The 17,798-nt window shown below is 43.5% G+C and overlaps 1 protein-coding gene across 4 annotated transcripts in view; it reads right to left on the reverse strand.

Annotated features, from left to right (window-relative positions):
* sema6bb (sema domain, transmembrane domain (TM), and cytoplasmic domain, (semaphorin) 6Bb) overlaps positions 1–17,798 on the reverse strand; it is a 298,494-nt gene that overhangs the window by 208,188 nt on the left and 72,508 nt on the right. For 2 of the 4 annotated variants that reach the window (XM_088349348.1, XM_088349351.1), the window contains exons 2-3: positions 11,740–11,813; positions 833–950 (exon numbers count right to left, since the gene is read on the reverse strand). The gene's annotated coding sequence lies outside the window, so the exon portion shown is untranslated. The remainder of the gene's footprint in view (positions 1–832; positions 951–11,739; positions 11,814–17,798) is intronic. The other 2 variants (XM_088349347.1, XM_088349350.1) reach the window with 1 other exon arrangement.

Genomic DNA, 17,798 nt, shown 5'->3' on the forward strand with positions numbered 1-17,798 from the left:
TGGTGCCAACACTGCCATGACCCAAAAACAGGCCAGGGACCGTCAACAGTAGAGAAAGCTGTCCATAGTTGCGTCCTCATTGGTTCCCGACGATCCATGCTGTTAAGGGATCCGTGAACCGTGACAGTATAGCAGACAAGCATAAAGTGAACAGAAGGCTGATTCATAGAATAGCAAAAGAATTTAAGTTAAGTTACACTATCGTGCTAATTAATATCAACCAAGGAAGAGTAAAATCACAGCAAAGAAAATGTGTATAACACGGCTGTCCATCACTGTCGTGATCGAGGCCCACAATAAAGAATTGCAGCGTCTGCATCAACCAGCCGGTAGGGATGGGAAGCTGTTTTGTTGCTGTCATGCACTTTCTGGAAAAAATTTGACATCTTACCTCTGTTTTTCTTATTGATTTTCACTATGTTTTGTGTATTGTTACCCAAGGCAAAAGCATTGCACACCGGTCATCCTGGAAGAGGGATTACCACTTGTGAGGCCCCTTCTCAAGGTTTCTTACTTTCTTCATGTTGAGGTTTTTGAGTTTTACCTTGCCCGCATGTTGGTTTAAGATCAGGGGTTGGTGTAATTGTAACCTGTGCTATCCTTTGAGACATTTAGTGATTAAGGGCTAAACAAATAAATGTGATTTGACCTAACAGCGTATATCAAGAAGCGGATAACAAAAATCAAGCATCACCTTCCCGTCTCAGTTACCGTGGAAGCAGTTGTTGTGTCAGAAGAGGCAATGTTATTAGCGTGGCCTAGCCAGCCAGTGAGTATGATTATAAAACATGACCGGATGTAGGACGAATGAAAGGAGCAAAAGCATACAAACCGGGATTGGGGGTAAAAGACACTTCCAAAGAAAGGACAGCAGAAGCCAGGGGAAGTCAAACTTTGGCAGTCCAGAAATCAGCGCCGTCATGAACAACCCATCTTCAGATCGACCCGCACTAGAATGAGGAAGAAAAACGAGAAGTGAGTAAACGTGGATGCCTGTGAGATACGATCGTGGGAAGTTGCTGCCATCTTGTAGATGTTTTGGAGAACTATTTCGATTCAATGTTTTATATCGCCGCAAAGCTTGTCTTCCTTTCTTCTAGGAATCCAAAGTCTGCGCCATTACGGTAATTTAAATAGCGCTTGTAATTTGGCTGTGCCCCCATTGTAAAAAGAGGGTTAAAGGCCACATGCTCAAACTTGAGCGTGAAACCCAATTTTGTCTTTGTACAAGCCGCACCGTATGTGAAGCTGCGCACACCATACGCCATTTTGAGCTGTGCCATATTCAGCTCTGCTCTGGGTTGGTTAAGTCACGTGTTTTCGGATCATGTGAACGTTTAAGGTGGCAATAACCAACACATATTTACTACTGAGCCGAAAAAACCCGAAAAAGGTCTGCGTCTGGTAAAATGTGAGCCCTATATCTTTAGACGACGGCACCAAGGCAACCATACTGTTGAGAACAGTGCCAGACTGCAACGTGTCTTTTTGTGTTGTTGTGTAGTTGCCGTGGTAATGAACCAAATTGCATTCACTTGTTATCCTTCCTAGGGGGTTAAGGGAAATTTTAGCGACCCCACATGGTCACTGATGATACGGAAAGAGAAGTGATGCATTTTTAATGGATATCTTCCACTGCAGTTCAATTGGGATGTATACATTAAGGACTTGATTTGTGGGTGAAAAAGTTAAAACATCATGAGTACATTTTGAATATTCAATAAAGTACTGTCAAACCTCACGTTTTGCTCCTGTTATGTATTGTATAATTAATATTAGAAGAATCAGGAATGTTACTAGACGTCACTGCGAAGTCTTGTGTTTAGAGTGCTTTGTGGAAAAGAGCAGCTCACTGCTTTCCTCTGAGCCGCAATGAAACCAAAAAGAGTCAGCCGTATCGCATTCAAAGTTAGTGTGAGATAATTTAAATGTAGCAAAAAAAGTAGCGGCCTGTAATCCTTAATTTACACTGAGTAACAACCATTGACTTATTCCGGGGAGCAAAAATCTTCCATCAACACTGGTAGACATTTCATACACACAATACTAATAATCAAACTGATAGCTGGGGGGGGGTCCCTAGCACACGGCCATTACTATTCAGGAATTCCAAGATTGTGCAAGAATACGTAGAAGGGGGGTTATAGTATATACGGTTACATGCTGTTTTGTGACCGCCTCCGATATATGAGAAGAGCGAGGAGTCTGCCCGGTAACAACATTAGCAGACGGCTAATGCGTACTTGGCACCGTTCTGATAACAACTGTTATCGAAGCGCGTCTGATTACACTCACAAAGTGGTCTTGGGGCCGGGAACACAGCCCGTAGCGATAAGTCGCTACGCAGACCCGACGGGGCTTTGCTAAATGCATTCACAGCTTTGTCTTTGACATCCGTCCCTCTTTCTCCGCCTTTGCTCATAATGGACCCTTTGAGTCACTCCATTTGTCCTCTGTCGTTTGCCCAAAGCCAAATCCTTTCTTTGTTTTGTTTTTCCTCCCTCTACCCCCACATCGTCTAAGTTTTCACGCTCGTGCCGAGCAACAAAACCAGCCAGTGAAGGTCAGCGCCAAGCCCGGCGGGCAAAGAGCGACCGGCAGGGATCAAATACTAATCGATACCCAATGCAGGCTCGCTCCCTCTCGACCCGGTTACGCTTTTTAGTGCCGGTGTCAAAGTGCGTTACGCCCGATTGGGTTTCCCTGTTTCTTCCTTCTGTCTTGAGCTTCGCCTTCGTGAGAGTTGACAGTGTGAGTGACCACTGTGTTCCTGGGAATCGTCTGAGACCGTATTGAGTTACGGGCTAGCTTACTTTGTTATTTGGGAAACGACACCCCCCAAATTAAAGCGGCGCAGAACCAGACCGCGATACCTGACCTGGTTCAGGTTACGCCCGTTAAACTCACGTCAGCGCTTTTGTGCGATAGACAAGAGTAACACAATGGGGTCCCCGAGGCTTCGGACGACTCGATGTTCGAACCCTGTCGCAAAGTGTCAAATGATTGGAAATTCAATTCCGATGAGCTATTGAGGGTCGGATTACAGACATTGCCTCAAGGTGACTTCCAGAGGAAGGGCGTGACGGCATCAAAGATCCGCTCGGAAACGTTAACCCACTTATTGTTTTGAGGGCGCCTTGGCTGGTCCCACCAGAAGATAATTCAATCAGCGTCAGGGGAATTCAGCGGTTGGGGAAGATTCAATACTGGTTTGGTTTGAACTGGCACTGTGATGAAACAGCACTTTTGTCGGCGTATGTTGATATTTTACAGAAGGTTCTGGAAAACGGTTGTACAAATCCAAATTGTTAACAAGCTATTAAAAAAATGGGTCTACTGATTTCTCAGTAGGTTGATGTATCAGCCTTGGTTTTCCTAATTTGGGGAAGAGTTAAGTTTACTTAGTTTGTTTGATGGATTTATTTTGAAGGAGACTCTCAGACAGGAACTGATGTCACATTGAGAGCCATATTGGTTCATGTGATATAAACGGTCTGCTGATGGTGGTGATGCCATGTGTCATGGAAATCAGGGCCATGTTTTTGTGCCTTCAACCCCATTGTCTGCAAGAGTCCAAATATGTCCTTAAGTTAAAAGACATTTTTGAATTTGCTAGTTGCTTTGTGGATTTTGTCGATTTTTTTGTTTTGTGGTGTGTTTAAGTTTCACTCTGTTTTGGATTAAATTGGAGCTTGGACGTCAGTCACGACTGTGATTTATTTTCAGATGAGTTATTTATTTTCAGGGGCGGCAGTAGCTCAGGAGGTAGAGCGCTCGTCTTGGGATCAAGGGATCCCAGTTCGAATCCCGGCTCGTCCGTGTTACATGTCGAAGTGTCCTTGGGTAAGACACTGAACCCCTAATACCCCCAATAAGCAGGTTAGCGCCTTACATGGCACATTGGAGCACATTGTAAACCGCTTTGGGAAGTCATTGACTTGAAAAGCGCTATATAAAATGCAGATCATTTCATTTCATTAAGCAAATACTAAATTATGTACCATACACACTCAATGAGAGGACAGTCCGAGCCCTGTAAAAGAAAACAATCTTTTTCACCAAACACATCAGCTCATTGGTCTATCATGTTCCTTTCTATGTATTATGTTGGGTGTACAGAGCAAGTAATAAAAAAGAAAAGACAATGGGCATTGGCAGGTCAGATTTTTTTAAATGAAAGATTTCCTGGAATCTTGTCATGGCGCGCACACCTAATTAAAAGTACCCCTGTTTAAACAAGACATACACATTCCATTCATACCCAGCGTTTGTAGTTATGGATGCACAAGTACCGCTATCAGGTATCTACTGTATATTGAACTGATACATTCATTGTTCAAACAAATATGAAAAATGTAAAAGTCTTCCTTGAAAAATTATATCTTTGTTCTTTGGAAAGATATATTTAATGTATCAAATACCGATATCAGATATCCATATTGAACTAGTACGCACCTGATTTCAAGAGGATGGGAAAAAAAATATATTGATATGTAAAGGTCTTCCTTGAAAATCATATATTTAATGCATAAAGTGCTTGATCATTAGTGGGTATCAAATCAGTGAAGATTTCTTTCCTTAGTTTTACTTGTTTTTTTTACTTAGTTCCATTAGTAATCATTACAAAAATAGAATAGAATAGAATATACATTTATTGTCATTGTTACAACATGGGTTGAATATATTGTGACAACGAAATTGGATGTGGCACTCCAGTTCCACATTTTAAAGTGAGGATAAAGAAAACAAAGAAGATAAAGGAACAAAGAAGACGTTTGTACTGTCCTTTTCGCAGGCTTTGTTTCCCCCCATAGGGGGGGTGTATGAGGGGGGTGAGGGATGGACAGAGATGGCAGGATCCAACTAAATGTTTGATATTACTGTACACACGGTCCAGTGTTTTTCCCCTGGTTGCTGATTGCACATATTGAATGAATTTGGGAAGTACAGTCCTTAAGCATGCCTGATTAAAGTCGCCGACAACGATAAAAGCTCCGTCGGGGTGTGCAAGCTGCTTTTTAGTGATAGCAGCGGGCAGGAGATTTATCGCTATGCTAACGTTATCATCCGGTGGAACGTCAGCATCCGGTGGAACGTAAACAGCCACCACAATGACCACAGTTAGCTCTCTCGGTAGATAGAACGGTCTACACGATCCACTTTGCATGATGATTGCTACGTTCAAAGAGGCATTAATGGACCAATGTTTTTGTGGTCTACTCTCGGCCATGTAAAATGAGTAATATCAATGGCAGATGGATATGCATCTGGAACTCAATCCAATTATATCAGGGCAGGTGTACGTAACATTGTGGCCAGGGAATGTTTGCCTTTCTAATTGAATGAAGGGAACCACATGACATAATCGTTTACCCTAAACAGAGAGACAGTCTACGTAAGGAAGACAGCATCGTAAACAAAACAGCACTTTTCCCCAATCGGAGACATATGTCGCAAGATGTGAAGTATTTTGAATACTTAAAACCGCAACCTTCTTTTTTCTTTTGGTCAGTCTGAATTAAAATCAGGTTCTTTTTCTGATTTGCTTTTGCACTGGACTGCTTTTGACCTCAAAGCAGGAATTTGCAGTCATAAACAAAAAGCATTATTTTGAACATGTAACCCACACAATTACCATAATGAAAAAAATGGGTAATTGGATAAAAATTGAGTTTGCATTATTGAACATTGCCTTTCATAACGCGACTGGTAACCCTTGTCATTAGGCTGTACTATATTAAGGGCAGTTTTTATCATTGGACCACTTGTGCAACAGAAAACAAATGCTACAAAGCACAGGTAAGATTTAAAAAACTACGGAGACTCAAAATCACCAAACCATTATTTTTCTTCTCATTTTTTGCCCAGACTTTTGCAAGATTTCGGTTTTTGGGATCAAAAATCTTGAATTATTTGTAATATTAATATTAATTTATCAACCTACAAATATTCAAACCAATGCTCATGTGTACTTTTAGTTAGTTTGTGTCACGGTCGCCATGACGACCAGTATGCCACGCCCCCGAACTCAAGCTGAAGCAGATCAGCTGATTGCTGTTCTGCAATTTAAGGCTGGATTTTGGGTTTGGCGGGTGCGGGTTCATTACTACTCATTATTCACAATCCCGGTCTGTTATGCCTTGTCCTGTTGAGTTCGTGCCGGAGGAACTCTGTATTGTTCTGTTTTGCCCCGGAGTATTGGGCGACTTTTATTTTATTAAATAAAACCTATGGATCGTCAACGCATTTGAGTTCTCCCTTCATGCCTCCTGCCTACGTTCTGGTCCGGTCACCTTCCACGCCACCACGTCTCGTGACAGAATGAACCCGCCAACAATTGAACTCAGCGAACGATCCCAGCGCGACTTTGGGAGAGCTGGAGTGCGCAGTTTGGCAGGCGCCTACTGAGTTGGCCTTCCCTGCCCGTTCGAACCACGGCCCCGCCCGTCGTGGCCCTTGCTGTGCCTCGAATGGGGTCCCAGGAAGAATTGACGCCTGCCTGCCCGACTTCCGTGCCGATTGCCTGCTATTCCCTCTCCCCTGCGTGCAAGTCCGACTCCGACTCCGCTGCCCGTCGGGCCAACTCCGACTCCGCTGCCCGTCGGGCCGACTCCGACTCCCAAGCCTGCCTGTTCGACTCCCAAGCCTGCCTGTTCGACTCCCAAGCCTGCCTGTTCGACTCCCAAGCCTGCCTGTTCGACTCCCATGCCTGCCTGTTCGACTCCCAAGCCTGCCTGTTCGACTCCCATGCCTGCCTGTTCGACTCCCATGCCTGCCTGTTCGACTCCCAAGCCTGCCTGTTCGACTCCCAAGCCTGCCTGTTCGACTCCCATGCCTGCCTGTTCGACTCCCATGCCTGCCTGTTCGACTCCCATGCCTGCCTGTTCTACTCCCATGCCTGCCTGTTCGACTCCCATGCCTGCCTGTTCGACTCCCATGCCTGCCTGTTCGACCCCCATGCCTGCCTTGAGTCTCCCTGTACTGATTTTGTTCAGTCTTTCCTGTCCTGTCTTGTCTGTTCTGAATCTGTTCCCCCTGAGTCTGACTCTTCTGAATCTGATCCCCCCTGAGTCTGACTCTTCTGAATCTGATCCCCCCTGAGTCTGACTCTTCTGAATCTGATCCCCCCTGAGTCTGACTCTTCTGAATCTGATCCCCCCTGAGTCTGACTCTTCTGAATCTGATAACCCCCTGAGTCTGACTCTTCTGAATCTGATAACCCCCTGAGTCTGACTCTTCTGAATCTGATAACCCCCTGAGTCTGAATCTGATAACCCCCTGAGTCTGACTCTTCTGAATCTGATAACCCCCTGAGTCTGACTCTTCTGAATCTGATAACCCCCTGAGTGCGACTCTTCTGAATCTGATAACCCCCTGAGTGCGACTCTTCTGCATCGGCCTGACCGCGACTCTTCTGCATCGGCCTGACCTGAGTGCGACTCTTCTGCATCGGCCTGACCTGAGTGCGACTCTTCTGCATCGGCCTGACCTGAGTGCGACTCTTCTGCATCGGCCTGACCTGAGTGCGACTCTTCTGCATCGGCCTGACCTGAGTGCGACTCTTCTGCATCGGCCTGACCTGAGTGCGACTCTTCTGCATCGGCCTGACCTGAGTGCGACTCTTCTGCATCGGCCTGACCTGAGTGCGACTCTTCTGCATCGGCCTGACCTGAGTGCGACTCTTCTGCATCGGCCTGTCCTGAGTGCGACTCTTCTGCATCGGCCTGTCCTGTTTACCTGTTCTGTTTTTGCCTGTCCTGTTTACCTGTTCTGTTTTTGCCTGTCCTGTTTATCTGTCCTGTTCTCGTCGGTTCTGCCTGTCTGTCATCCCCTGTCCAGTTGGCCACCAGACCCCCCCTGCCGAGCGCCGATTCCGATCCGCCCGACGCAGATGGCGCCTGCCTCTCCCCGTTCCTGCGTGTTCGGAGGAGGGAGCAGGGTTGCCCCAATCGCGATCGTCAACATTCCGGGGCGCGAGGTAGTAATTTTTTCTTTTTTGGGACCTCGGGAGCTGTCCCTTAAGAGGGGGGCTCTGTCACGGTCGCCATGACGACCAGTATGCCACGCCCCCGAACTCAAGCTGAAGCAGATCAGCTGATTGCTGTTCTGCAATTTAAGGCTGGATTTTGGGTTTGGCGGGTGCGGGTTCATTACTACTCATTATTCACAATCCCGGTCTGTTATGCCTTGTCCTGTTGAGTTCGTGCCGGAGGAACTCTGTATTGTTCTGTTTTGCCCCGGAGTATTGGGCGACTTTTATTTTATTAAATAAAACCTATGGATCGTCAACGCATTTGAGTTCTCCCTTCATGCCTCCTGCCTACGTTCTGGTCCGGTCACCTTCCACGCCACCACGTCTCGTGACAAGTTTGTAGTTTGCTCACTGGCTACAAAGGTAGGTAAGCTAACCTCAATTAAAAGGCTAAGTCAAGTCAAGTCACATTTATTTGAGCAAACTAATACTGCATTATATGTATAATTAAATCAGTATTGTTTTTCTTTTCATGTATGAGGGTTTTTTTTTACCACTAAGAGGCGGTTAATAATGCACACTGTCCCTTTAGAGTAGCACACACCGAAGTGTTATATAGTTTTGCCAATCGAGGACGACATGTTCCTCGTTAAAAGTGTGAAATGATCCCGAAACTTGGGAGATTCTGTGTTTCACGGACTCTTTCCTCCTGGCTTGCTGCCACTGTGCCAACTTATTTTCAATCAGAACGGGGCAGGCTGAAAAATGATGCGTGCGAAGATCTAGCCAGAGATGCCGCTTGCATTGGTCCTTCTGAGTAATTGAATTCTCTGATTAATCATTGCAGCCAAAGAGTAATTCATATGGTATAGTATGTGAGCTACATCGTGACAGAAGCATGTTGATTTTTTTTTTCCGTTTTCAGTGTAATTGTACTTGGAAGGTAGACAGATAGCAAAAGAGATAACAAAATTGAACATTTTTGAAAATGAATTGATTCAACATTTTTGAAAATATTTTAGCTTAACAATTCGCATGTTGATGAGATACTCTAAAAATTGGCCTAGAAAACATTGATTTTCCAACTTTTCTCGTCCTCCATAATAGCTATTAGTTTTGTCTATCCATCCATTATCTGCACCGATTATCCTCAGTAGGGCCGCGGGGGTGCTGGAGCCTATCCCAGCTATCTTCGGGCAGTGGGCGGGGGATACCCTGAACTGGTTGCCAGCCAGTCGCAGGGCACACAGAGACAGACAACTCATTCGCTCATTCAGATCTAGGGACATGCATGTTTTTGGAATGTGGGAGGAGTGCCTGGAGGAAACACACGCAGACACAGGAAGAACATGCAAACTCTGCACAGGAAGGTTGGGAGCTGGATTTAAACCCAAGACTTCAGAACTGTGCCGCGGACGCGCTAACCACTCAGCCGCCGTATTGAACCCATTAGTTTTGTTTTAAAACAAAAATAAATGTGTTATGAACAATAATAAAAAGCTTTCTAATTCAAAAATTCTTCAAATGTTCTTGACTGAATTATAAAAATAAATGATATTATTTCAAAACAGAGATGTTAATAGTAGAGGAATAATTTAATAAAAATGTGGATGATTGCTACTAATTAAGTCTTGGGCTGCTCAGATAATCAAATTAAATTGAAAAAATTGAAACTCATTAAGAAAAATACATTAAAACTTTGTGTTAAAACTTATTTAATTTTATTGCAGTCCGAATATTTTGCATCTGATTTTTATAAACAAACATTCTTTAAATAAATGCATATATACCATATATACTCGTTTATAAGCCGTTGGCCTAAAACTGCTCTAAAATAAACAAATGAAATACGTATTAAAAAAATCAATAAAACGTATACCCAATTAACAATAATCATTTAAATGTGTAAATAATACAGAATGTACTTGAATGGCAGACACTCGTACTTCTTTTTTGTAATCATTTCTGCTTCAATTTGATTGTTGTTGTCACTGTTTTGTACTTTTCCTCCGCCTTATTATTAACTTACTTGGGACCAGTTATTATGGAGGAAAAGGCAATAAAACACACAGGTCACATCAAAATGAGATGAGGTCCCTCTCAAACACAGTTGTGAAGGTGACAGTAGAGTGAACAGAAAGAAGAGTTCTGGTGAGGGGGGAGCAATGGGACACGGCAGGGCTGTGGGCCTTGCGTGGCTCTGCCTTTGTTACGCCCCCCTGAGTTTATTTTGTTTTATGCACATTTAGGGTTTACAACACTCGAAACACTCTAGTATACTCTGAAACCAAAGAACAAAAACTTTTAACAGGCTTAAACATTTGTTTAACAAAGGAAAGTACTTTCTTAATTCGTTTTTTACAGCTAACTACTGTACCATCAAATAATAATAACAAGGGGGACTGTTAAGCCAATCAGAATGCAGAACACAATACACGATGCAAACGAGCAAAATAGCAAAACCGTGAAAAGTAAACCGCAGTATATTGAGGGAATACTGTATTGTATTTTATGGTTCTAAATCTGGCTTACATGTGAGTGTGTTTGGTAGTTAGTAATCATTGGTTTAAAATGTTCTCAAAACGTAATCTGCCAGTATTCATTTAAAAAAAAAGTAATTGGAGGGCAAATGACACTGTAGGCAACAACAATCATTTCAGGAGTTTGCACACCCTTATACTTTTTTCATTTTTTCCGTCCGCAAACAGTAATAAACTACTGAGCAGCAAACAGAGAAGAATCAATAGTCTTGTAATCTGCTCAAAACAATAGGAAGCGTGTAACATTTGTATCTTAATTACAAACCTAATACCGGTCACAAACGAGTGTAAACGCAATTATTTGCTGTCGGTAGAGAGACCTTAACCCAGGATGACATTTGCAGTAAATACAAAAAGACACAATTCAGAAATGTCAGTGACTGACTTCTCAGACTGATGGATAAGACCGTCTGAGGTAGGAAAAGAGTGCAAGTGAAAAGACTTGCACTGACTGGAGCAACTCTCGGGAGAGTTTCTTAGACTGCTTTCTGCGTCTTCTAACTTTAAATTAAAGGAGTGCGTGTCGGAGGGGAAAAGTTGGAGAGAATTTGTTTCTTGACTAATGAACACCTATATCTGCGGTTGCGCTTTCCAGCATTACGAGTCACGCTGCTTGATGCCTGACCTGAGGCTCTGCGAAATCGCCGGCAGCCATCTTTAGCGTCTCGGTGCTCACCTCGCCTCCTCCTCATGGCCGGGCTTGCCTACGACTGTCACATTAGCTACCTTCTGTCTCTCTTTTTTCGCCCTTATTTCACTCGGTACTGGAAAACTAGGCCACTCTGGAGTACTCTTGTACCTGCTCTTTGCGTGGCTGTCCATAAAGTTACCCTCATTTAGCCATATTAATCTAGAAAGTTAGATGGCAGGTGGTATAAAAAGCATGTTCAGTGATCTATTTATTGATTGACAAACTCCAGGCGCATTTGACCGACTCAAACATTTTTCAGTTGCCACGTTGACTTTTTACAGTTTGAAGTGCAATATCCTGGTTCAAGTGCAATATCCCCATTGGGTATAGGTTTTATTTCATATTTTCCAATTCATGAGGTATATACATATTGTATTTATTTATTTTGACAACTGGAGTACAACAGTAATCTCGTTGTAGAAATACAATAACAAGAAAGATGATTCTGATTCATGGAAGCTCATTTAACAATCGATGTACAGAGCAATAGGATTAGGTGAGCGGTAGATTTAATTGTGCACACATAGCACACTCACCTAAAGGCATCCGTATCCTTCCGGTTGTGGCATTTTCAAATAACTCTGCTTGCACCTTGTTTTGCAACCATCATCTATGACAAAAATGAGAGTCAAAATGAGCCTCAATGATCTTAAAGGGACAGTGTGTATGATTTAGTGCCTCCAAGTGGTACAAAAACATTTAATTGAATCCTAGTCAAAAACACATATACTATGATGAAGTATCTTTCGGAGAGAACCCTATTTTAAGTGTTATATTTGTTGATATGGGACACAGGATCTGGCAGCATTATTGTTTCATAGATTCCATCAAATGTCACACAGTAAAGTAATTTACTCGCATTAATCTTAGGTTTGATCAATCACAAATTGCTCATGCTAATTTGTTAGCATATATATCTCCCAGAATGCGTATTGTTGACAGTTATTTTTTCCAGATAAAATCCTGGGTGGACCATGCTATTCTCATTATCATCATTAGATATTATTGGCCAAAATGCTGATATTTGGGCAACACGGCAGCGCATTGGTTCGCGCGTGTGCGGCACAGTTCTGAGGTCATGGGATTAAACCTTCCTGTGTGGATTTTGCATGTTCTCCCCGTGCTTGCGTGAGTTTCCTCCGGGCACTCCGGTTTTCTCTCATATTCCAAAACATGCATGTCAGGTTAATTGGCCGGTCTTGTCTCTAGGTGTGAATGAGTGAGCGAGTTATCTGTCACTGTGTGCCCTGCGACTGGCTGGCAACCAGTTGAGGGTGTCCACTGCCGACTGCTCGAAGATAGCTGGGGTAGGCTCCAGCACCCCCATGCCCCTACTGAGGATAAGCGGTGCAGATAATGGATGGATGGATGCTGATACTTGGAGGGTTACATATTTTGCTATACAATTGAAAAATAAAACCTGTTTTCTGTGAAAAGTCAAGAAACAGCCTGCTTGCATTCGACCTGATGGTCTGTTTATCCCATTTCAATTCAGGGGAGGAAACAGAAAAACACAGCGACCTTTCACTCTCTTAATGGAAGGCTTTGCACAGTCTAAACACATCTCCTGTGAAAGATACATGTGGAGCAAAAATAAATACACCGAAGGGAGGTTTGAAACAGATAGAATGGTTAAGACCAGATAGAAGCAACGCCCAATAAGCTATTAGGAAAGAACTCAACATTTTTTATTCAGGTAAACAATATGGGTGGAATACTAAAAGGAAAACCCCGGGCCATATAATAGGATCGCTATCCGCCTTTTGTCGCCAGCAAATACGCTTATCTAATGAAACTATTGTTAAATAGACTCAAAGTACAGCACTTCTACAAACCTAAGCGATATTAAAGCAACCAGAGTGTCATTCAAAATTGTAACCGATTCCATCAAAACATCAACCCGGTCTTACTTTTTGTATATCAGACCGCAGTTGCTTTTGCAGGTGCAAGGGGCTGTTAAACAAATCCGAAGTGTGGTTACAACTACGCTCACTGAACATTTCGGCAGAGCGGGTGGGCTAAGTAACCCGAGAGCGCCATCAGAGTCTCATTTGGCCTGCAGGGACCGGTTTTAAGTCATATGTTACAAGTCGGACAGCTGCCGCTTTGCTCTTTGCCGAGTGCAAATGTGCGGGCCGCTTGACCGGTACAATGTGCTTGGAAATCATTCGGCACACGAACACAAATTGGTGTCCTCTGTCTTAGTTACAGTTGAGCGCTTCAGTAAATACAGTATGTTAGTAACATGGAGGTCTTGTGAAATGGACTGGATTTGAATGGCGGTGAATAAACTTGAGATCAAACTTAACAGAAACGTGTTCATCTAAATCAGTGGTTCCCAAAGTGGGCGGCACCGCCCCCCCTGGAGGCGGGGGAGAGGTCTGTGGAGGCGGTGAGGAAGAAGAAGGCCGCAGGGGGGTGGTAGGGGGCGGCAGTCCAAAGTCGAAGTCAAAAGTTTGAACGTAGTGCGGTTGTGAAACCGCAAAGCACTGCATTTTTTTCAAGGTTTTGTTGTGAGTGGAGTTTTGGCCAACCACAATTGTTACTTTTCGAGTTTTAAAAGCGCCGACCAATCAGAGGCAAGTTTTAATAATAGCACAAGCCAATAGACAATAGATTCAAAGTTTGCACGCACCACAATATGCCACACACCGTGTGAGCTCATTGAGTGTCATGGTGGACTCTGTAAACATAGTCCCAGAGTCAACGAACGTGAAGGAAACGAATCGGCGCTAGCAATACACAGGGGAGCCAAGGGGGCGCCATCCTGTAAAAGTTTGGAAACCATTGATTAACATCCGGTCACTCATTTTTTAGCATCTGGGGTTGATCCAAGCTGAGTTTGTGTTGGGTAACTGGGGTATAGCCAATCAATTGCAGTGTGTAAACTTAAGATTTTAATGTGCGGAAAATTGTTGAGCATTTTGGAGAACAAATTTGCAGGAATGGCAAAAAACAGCTTGAACTCGTTTAGATTGCATGTACACTTATATAAGTTAGACTTTTATGTGTCTTTTACTCACCAGAATGCACATGAGAGGCTGTAGTAATTTTCCATTGAATTTCATAGATTTTTAATGGCAGTTATTTTGCTTCATAGATTTGTGCAAGTTCTGAAAACAGTGGCAAAGCAACAAAGAGCATTGGAACCTTTAAAGAGCTGAACCAGGATATGGTGATTTCGTATTTTTCCTTAGAGAACAGAGTTCTAGACGAATGACAGGTTTGGAAGGCAAAAAATTACCCCTAGAGTTCCAAGAATATAAAAGTTATGTCAGAGCACCGAAGGTAAATACAGTCGAATCCTGCAGGATTTTGTCAATATTTTTACCTAAAATCTTCAATTTTGATATTCATTTAGTCACACTCCACGCAGGTTCCTTTTTTTCTCTCTCTCACCCTTACGTTATTTGGACACTCACTTTCTGGTTCTAATTTCCACCCAGAGATGTAGTCTTGTCTTGATTTTCCTCATATTGCGACCCTCCCTCATCACTATTTAAACACCTTTACTCCTTTGGCTTCGACCTACATCGTTGTCTTTTTTGTCACGTTCTGAGCATCTCAACTTTTTGTTATTCAACTGTGCTTAACCCTTGACTTCTGGATCACGAGTACCGCCTGATAAACTCTTGGGACTGTCAACTTGGCTGCTTGGTTTTGTCCTGAGTCCCTGTTGCCTCGCTGCCTAACTTCTCGTCTACCGGACCATCCCTGAATAAAGAAACACCGTTGATTGTTCTAATTGGTGTTGCTGCATTGTGCTTCCGCACCACCGCGAGTGGGTTCCTGACATACAGTATCTTACCAAACACATCTTATGTGACTGCAGAGGAATGATCATGGCAGTGCTTCTCAATTATTTTCTGTCGCGCACCACCTCAGAAGAAGAAATCCTCTCACCCCCTACTCCCAAAGGTTAACACTCGACAAAACGCCACCTCTCAGCACGTTTGCTGAAAAAAACGTCCGCGTGATTGGTGTGTCATTTTTTAAGTGACAGTTAAATGTATTTTTATCACATTTTAACAAAGCAAGCATGCCGTTCTTTGACCGTCTCACTCCATGGTCGCATGCAGCCTGTGTGCCTTACGCCAAACTTCTTTGGCTTAACTCCCAGTAGGAGACTTTTTTTTGTCTCTTAACCCTGTCTCTCTCCACCTGTCTCCTAGTCCTTGTTAAATACTTTTTCATTGGGTCACTTATGGATCCACTTTAATTCATAACCTGATACTCAATGCTCTTACTCTGCGCTATATTCTTTATGGAAGCTGGATATGAACAAAACACTCTGCCGAGACAGCGCCACTGCTCCCCTAGTGGAGTGGATGGGCACTTGCACTCTGGAAAGAGAAAATGAGTTAAAAACAAAAAATCAAACGCACCAGCAGACCCCCTCGCTCTATTCGAGAACCATCAAGCAGAACAGGGTCACAATAACCCTTATCAGTCGGGCAGGGATAACTGAGTGGTGCAGTAATTAGTGTAACAGTGCTAGCCTGGATTGGTTTCCTCGAAAACATATTTTTGGATCTGCCTAGTCTTATTGAAGATTTAGAGGTAGTGTTTTGCTCCGGGGCACCCCAAATTCCGCATTTTTCTCCAGACCACCTGCAGACTGTTCATCTGGTGTCAACGGGGCGTCTCATTCGTCAGGGAGTACGGAAACAAGTGAGTCGAGACAACGCCTTCGGCATCTTGTGTTTTTTCTGCTGAGGCATCACACCGTGAAGGAAGGAGGCGGCGTGCAAGGGCGGTGAGTATAAAAGGACAGAAGAAGCATGGGACGCGGATTGATCGGCTAGCCCGTGATTACTCGCGTAACTGCGGAAGACGCGCTGTGGTCGTCGGGGGTTAAAGCAGAACGTGGAGGCAGGCGGCGAGTTGGAAGACATCATCGTGGAGATCAAAAGCTTGTCTGCTCATTCCGCCTGCAGCGCTCCTCTTTAGTTTGCGTTGGTGTTTGGGATGGTGGAAAAAGAGAGCGGGGTGTCTGCATCAGGACTTAAAGAACTTTTTAAATCTGCTCTACACTGTATCCTGACGTTACTTCCCTTTCAGAAAGAAGACGGAAGATAGACGGTGGCGAGAGACTCTTATGCTTATCTCATTCATTCAATCTAGGCTTTTTCGGAAGCCCTTACCAAACCCACCTATGACCGTGCAAAATAAATTGTGCAAAACTATTGGTAATATTGGGGTTTAGTAGGACAATTTAAAACAGACAAGGAAAAGGGGCGGCAGTATTAAATGTTGACTTTTAAATAACTCCTTAATACATTGGTGCTTTATGGTTAAACATCAGCATTGCTATTTTAACCTGGCAGTCTATTCTGTTTTTAGTATTGGAAACCTGCAAAGCAGATATCATCGATGCCAGTTTATTACTTTGACTATTATACCTCAATGTTGTTTGTTCTTTGACTATTATGCAAGTTTACATTATGGTCACTCTCAAGCCTATTAAGGTGCTGTTTTTTGACCTGGTTTTGTAACATAGGATATTTAATAAAAAGAGAGGGGTTCAGCGAGGGTTTTTACAACAGAGATGGAATTTGTCATTGTGAGGGTATTTTGTAGAGTACTCTCCTGTTCTCCTTGCAAGTTCAAAATTCATTGATGCTTTTTCTCCATAGATTCAGTGACTACTCAACTCTAAACTTTTACCTGGACTGCTAATTCGAATTGGATGCTGGATGAAATGAACCTTGCAGAAATCCCTAAGGGCCAAGGGAGTGTTCAGAATAACCCTTTCTGATACCTTCAAAGGGGGCAGTAGCTCAGGAGGTAGAGCGCTCGATTTGGGATCAAGGGATCCCAGTTCAAATCCTGGCTCGTCCGTGTTACATGTCGAAGTGTCCTTGGGTAAGACACTGAACCCCTAATACCCCCAATAAGCTGGTTAGCGCCTTACATGGCTGCAAGGCCGCTATTGGGAAATGTGGAGCACATTGTAAAGCGCTTTGGGAAGTCATTGACTTGAAAAACGCTATATAAAAAAATGCAGATCACCTAAAGATAAGATCCAAAACCTTGCAGCAACCCACTACGAGTATCTCATTGTCATGAATGAGTAAATGCATCGCCCAAATGGGAAGTGAACCCCAACAGCAACGGGTGCTTCCACGTTACAACCTTTGTCTTCAAGAGCTACCTGGGCCAATGATCGCTGTCTCATCTCTATTGTTGGCTGCCAGAGCTCAAAGATAAACGTTTCTCCTCCTTAACCTCAAAGGGATTAAGGGGCGAAGCGCAAGAAAAATCAAAGATATTCTCTGCCGTAATCTCCCACCATGAGATCAGCTATATTTAGGAATAGCCAAGTAGGAAAAGTCAAATTGTGCAGATGTTTCTAAAGCCACTCAAAAAAAGAAAAATGCTTTATGCCCGGGCTCTGACTCCCCTGAAATCTGCTTCTCAGCAAACGTCTCAAAGGCTGTGGAAATCCTGACATCTGCAAGTGCCAGAGCGCCATCAGAAAAAAGAAGACCATCCCATTAATGTTGCGGTATTTTCAGAGAGCTCTGTGAACCGGAAAGGGTCACAAAGAAGGAGCGGGCCTGGGAAAGATACAGCATCTAATTTATTCAGGGAA

The sequence above is a fragment of the Urocampus carinirostris genome, chromosome 12, assembly GCF_059441175.1.
Source record: "Urocampus carinirostris isolate Australia breed hairy pipefish chromosome 12, RoL_Ucar_1.0, whole genome shotgun sequence".
NCBI lineage: Eukaryota > Metazoa > Chordata > Actinopteri > Syngnathiformes > Syngnathidae > Urocampus > Urocampus carinirostris.